Raw genomic sequence first — 6000 nt, forward strand, 5'->3', positions numbered from 1 at the left:
TGTCATAACTTCAAAAGTTTTCACTTTTGATACCATGTTCTGTACAGATTTAAGGAAAAAAACTTCACAATTTCACCCAGTCAAGTTGCCTTGATTCAACCTTTGCAGATTACAGACAGCAGCATTCTAAAGCAGCACGATCGACTGGAGCCGGTGAGAAATTTTCAAGACTTGCCCCTTTAATAGATGCAAACTCCTCCCACTTCAATATTTAACAGTGCCTGCAGGATGACTCAGCATCTGGCACGGAGGTTTGCAAGTGGTTTATATCACGCCCTTAGAACACAGGATCGTTCTATCTGAGGAATTCCAAGTTTCTGATACATTGCCATGACAACGCTGCGTTGAGTATACACTGTCTGCACTGATGTTAGCCCACACTAGAATCCAGTCATTTCAAACGGATGACGTTACTTGGGAGTGCCAAATCCCAACTAAAGGCAAGTTATTTATCATTATGACAACAGTGTTACACAGAATTTAAGATCGGCATGGTAACTTAAAGCATATGCTTACAATCAGGCATGGAATCATAAATGTTCATTGTGGAATGTCTCCTTCCTCAAAGGACATGTGCTGTTGTGCTAAAGCCAATCTACACAGGTGGGTGTTAACATGCTAACAGTGTTAAACATATGAAATGATAGCAACCTTAGTTTGAATAAACTGATGCAATGGATTTGGATTTTAGATCTTACTCGGTAGTCTGGTTGTATTTCTAATAAGAACAGCTGAAATATTGATATGTTACCATTTACTATGCAAACTTATAGCATAAATAGCAATATGCAAACCCGAGTCCAAAACGGGCCAAAGCTTATCATTAAAGATTTCCAAAGAGGATTGCTAAAATGCTAACAGGTGGTATGCAATGATTACAGCTCATGTATTTTTCAACTGCTCGCTGAAGGGAGCTTGTAAGCAAAAACTAAGCACTAGGTGGCAGCATCGATCAAGTCAAACATTTTCTTTACAATATGTTCTATGCATGCCTACTAATCTTCACAAGGCATTCTGATTAATATTGCGGTTGTGAAATATGAATTAAGCAGCAAAATGCACCACTTTGAAACCTCTTTGTTTAATTTTACTGAAACAAATCGACATGCGTGATTGGCTTTCTGTCTTTTATTGCTCATATTGATAAACAATCAGTCTCACGTCATTTTCTCTTTTGTTATGTTGTATAATCTTAACCGATCATTTCATAACTGAACACTGTAATTTGTCCGTTGGCGTGGTGCGTGCGCGCGCGCGTGCGTGCTGCGTGCGTGCGTGCGTGCGTGTATGGTTATTTGTATATGTGTGTGCTCCGATTGGCTGGTAACCAGTTCCGCGTGTGCCACGCCTACTTCCGGAAGTCAACTGGGATTGGCTCCAGCACGTGACTATCATGTGGTTCTTTGAAAAGGACAGTAAAAGCCCTGTTTCCAAAATCCAATGTGTGCCGCAAAACATTTAATTAATGAAGCTAGAAGGACTTTAATCCTTGTCATATGTATGTTTGTGTTACTAGTAGTTTCATGTGTTGTATTTAACTGCTACATTTGTTTGATAATATGTTTCCGTTTTTTTGTTGTACAGATAGTTGTTGCTTTTTTTTTTTTTTTTTAAACAAACCGTGTCATCAGGTTATGTGTAACATAGTGACATCCAGGTCAATTCCCGTGCAGCATTAATGTCAACCCCATAATGAGCGTTTAAATGGGTTGACGTGGATAGAGTATAAAGTAGTACCGTTACATAAACCGCTATTGGCTTGATAATGATGCACGATATCGAGCCTCACCTCTCCTAATAATAATAACAACAAAACATAGCTTTCCATTGACGCAGATTTCTTTTGACTCACTATTCAATGCAAAGAACACGCTGAAAACTATTACCTGAAAGGGTAACTAAATAGATACATTTTATTTTGGGTGTCATTCATGTCATTAGCTCACTTTTCAGGATTATGAAACACAATACAAAGTGAATACAGAAAGGAAGAATACAATGTAGTAAAGTGCTATAAAACACACAGATTGAAATGATACAAAGATTTAATGAAATGAACAAAAGATATTTGAAAACCAAAGCAATTAGACAGAAAAAGCAGGATCAATAGCGGGGTGAATAAAACTTTACTTTCAGTAAAGTATTGTGTATTTTCCATGCCATTACATCATGATCAAATCATGAATAATGATCAGGAAGCTATAAAAAGGTGGACTTGTCTTGAGTGTGACACCATCGCATGCTGGCATTGCTGGAGAACACAAGAACTCACTTCACCTAAATATACCGTGAGTATTACGGGGACTTCATAATTGACAAGAGTTTTAGTGGCTGAGAGTATACAAAGTTTCAAAGTTTCACTTCAAAATTCTGGTGAATTCTGGAGGGTCTGTCGGTGGCAAGGAAGATCATTTTAGTTCAGGGAAAAAAAAAGACGACAATTATTAGTGTCATATAGGTTTCATAAATCAGACCTTGACATGGAACAAATTGAAACAATTGCCATTTGCGACTACAAGTGTATTGTTTTTATTCATCAGCTGTTTTGAATAGAACCTTTTGCAAAGTGTTTTCCAATTTATGTCATGTCTTTTTAGTCTGCTGCTTTCGCCTCTACACAAACTTGATTTTCAAGATGTTTTTTTTAATTGTGGTTTCAAACATCCCATGAACAAACTGGCAAAGCCAGTCGTCATCACACATTCCTCTGTGTATTTAAGGGCACTATATATTTTTTTCTTAAGAGGATAAAACTAACATGGTGTAATACAATGTTGGGGACACATAAATTATCCATCCATCTATTTTCCAATCCATTTATCCTTATGAGGGTCCCGGGCGTGCTGCAGCCTATCCCAGCTGCCTTCGGGCAGTCGACTGGGGACACCCTGAACTGGTTGCCAGACAATCACAGTGCACACATTGACAAACAGTCATTCACAGTCACATTCACACCTAGGGACAAATTAGGGTGTTCCATTAACCTGCCATGCATGTTTTTGGAATGTGGGAGGAAACCGGAGAACACTCAAGCAGGCACGGGGAGAACATGCAGACTCCACACATGCAGGCCGCAGCCGGAATCGAACTCTGCACCTCCGTACCGTGAAGTGGATGTGCGAACCAGTCGATTACCGTGCCGCCTCACATCAATTACGTAGATAAAATATAAATGAAAAGCCCAGTTTCCATCAATAAATATATATCTTTGTCGACACTTTAAAGTCCCTGTAAAGTCAGAAGTCCTAAACAGTGCAGTTAACAACCGTGACAAATTGGAATGATTAAAACAGTTGCCAAATATCTAAAAGAGGCTTTAAAATGATAAAGAAAAGAAAAATCCTGCTCCCGTTTCCACTCTCAAATGCCATGGGTGTGTCGGCTGAATGCGCTGAAACCACCCAACTGTCACCTGTCAATCACATGTCACGACTACGACATGCATATGCTACTTCAATTAGCATCTTCCACAATATGTATTGTATTGTATTTTATCCCTCAACCTAACCCAACCCCTTGACAATCTGTTTAGTTAATCCAAACCAATAATTAAAGTGCATTTCTATTTATTTGCTTTTAAGTTGAAACCATTACTCTTTGAAACTGTAAATTCGCCTTGGGTGATGTGTTAAAAAAAACCCATCTGCCTCCGGCGGCCCCCAAAAAGTTCATTAGGACACAAAAATCATTTTACAGGCATTAGTTTGTGTTTCTGTTAGAAGGAAGCCCACAATCTATGAATCATAGGAAGCATTTCGTTTACTTTCGAGAAAATAGTCTGTGCACCGTTTTCAACAGCCCCTTCCTGCAATTATTCACAACCTCCTGTTCCCAATCCCTTTCCAATAACCCATTCACCCCAGCCTTAACTTTATCAACTCTAAATCTAACCCTAACCCCTAACAACCACGTAACCATTATCTTAACACCAACCCAAATCCTCGATCTAAACCTTCCATAGCCCTAACAACTTAATCTTAACCCCTTAACACTAATCACCCGGACATTTTCAAACAATCCCATTTCAACAAATACATTTAAACTTGTATTTTTATTATTTATTTTATTTTGTTAAAGAAATGTCTGTCCTGTTTTTATACAACAAAATTACCAAGAGCATATATTTCACACAGCCCAAGTAGCCATGGCCAAAATCCACCAGAGCATCCAAGCAGTGTTGGACTTCTTTGATCAGTATAAGGGTGAGGATGGCGTTTTGGACAAGAAGGAATTTAGAGCAATCATCGAAAAAGAGTGCAAGGTACATTAGCGACAACGCAGCAAGTACATTACCATTTTTTTTTCGTTGTTTTTTTTTTTTTTTTTTCTTAAAAAGGCCAATTTTTGCTCCCCAGGGGAACGTTGATGAAAGATAAGCAAGAGAAATCTGTCCCATCGTTTGTTTTGTTTCTCTTGATCGTGGCCACGCAATAAAAAGCCATGAAGATGGATCATGTAATTCTGTCTTTTAGTTTCTTCTTATCGATGCTGTACAAATTAACACCTGACCACTGTCTTTCAATTTTTTTGACCAGACCGTTCCAGAAACAAACGTCAGATGCTCTTATTTTCTCATACAATATCATGTTATCTCATGCCATAGCATCTTTTGCCATCGCAGATAAATATTACAGTCCCAGTATGTTATACCACCGAACCATGCCGTGTCAATTCATATTACTGACCGACGGCAGTGTTTCCTGACCTTTATTGAGACAAGGATCAAAAGCTTCCATTCGAGAAATATCATGGTATCACCAGACAAAAAGTGACCAAATCTTACTGGAAACTGCAGGTGAATACACTGGTTAATTCTCTACCATCTGCCATTTGACGGAATTTAGTTCTACCAATCACCAAACATCATAAAAGAAACATTATTTGAAGTCAATAAAATACAAATTTTCGGATCAATTCAGTGATATTGGATCATCTCATGACACACTAATGTGCCACAGCACTTGACAGTAGAGTAGTTTTATCAAGGGTTTGTCATATTGTGTCACATGACAGTGTTACAGGACGGTAAGCACACACAAATATTTTGTTTGCTTTCATTTAGGACTAATGAAATTAAAAAAAAAAAAAAAAATCACAATTCACAGTCAATCAGGTGGTTGGACTTTTGAAAGTTATATTTAGAAAAAGTGTTGTTACATAATACTTGGGATTCACCCAGCATCTTTTAACATAGGTGTGGCAAGTAAACAACGATCCTTTTTTTTTTGTTGAGTTTTTTTTTTTTCAGTTGGAAGTCTAAGTACACCTCCAACATAATCACCTGGAGAAACTCCCTTTGTGTTCAACCGTGCTCACACATGCAAGTGGTTTCTTTGTCAAACTGGATATAGCACGTGTACTTGAGGCAACACCAGAACGGTAAAACCAGTCTAGGTGGAGTCTGCAACATTTTACGTAGATCACATTTGAGTTTGTGTGTGTGTGTGTGTGTGTGTGTGTTGTGTTCAACCGTGCTCACACATGCAAGTGGTTTCTTTGTCAAACTGGATATAGCACGTGTACTTGAGGCAACACCAGAACGGTAAAACCAGTCTAGGTGGAGTCTGCAACATTTTACGTAGATCACATTTGAGTTTGTGTGTGTGTGTGTGTGTGTGTGTGTGTGTGTGTGTGTGTGTGTGTGTGTGTGTGTGTGTGTGTGTGTGTGTGTCATTAAATGAATTAGCCGAACTATAGAAGACGATGCATCTCACATGAGCCCATTAGACATCTCTGGAAAATCACACAAGATCACTTCTTGGCCGCTGAACAAATTGTAAGTGCTAAACGAATTTGTGCAATGACATTTGGAGTATGCTGGATGCATGTGTCTGTAATCGTGGGTGATATTCGAATCAATTCGATTGTATTTTTTTAAAAAAGAGAAAAAAAAATTAAAGGAACCTATTTTTCCCCAAGCTGAGTCGCCATGGGCCGCCTGGATGAAGTAATTCTAAAGATGACGAGCCTCTTTGAGGAATACAACACTGAAGGCGACAA

The 6000-nt window shown here is 38.6% G+C and overlaps 1 long non-coding RNA gene across 1 annotated transcript; it reads left to right on the plus strand.

The window, feature by feature from the left end:
* The first annotated feature begins 5667 nt into the window (after nucleotides 1-5667).
* On the plus strand, nucleotides 5668-5982 carry LOC109521094 (uncharacterized). The gene is made up of 2 exons (XR_002169286.1): nucleotides 5668-5776; nucleotides 5920-5982. It is a non-coding gene; the product is annotated as an uncharacterized LOC109521094 (long non-coding RNA).
* Nucleotides 5983-6000: the final 18 nt, after the last annotated feature.

Source organism: Hippocampus comes, unplaced genomic scaffold (assembly GCF_001891065.2).
Source record: "Hippocampus comes isolate QL1 unplaced genomic scaffold, H_comes_QL1_v1.1 scaffold315, whole genome shotgun sequence".
Classification (NCBI taxonomy): Eukaryota; Metazoa; Chordata; class Actinopteri; order Syngnathiformes; family Syngnathidae; genus Hippocampus; species Hippocampus comes.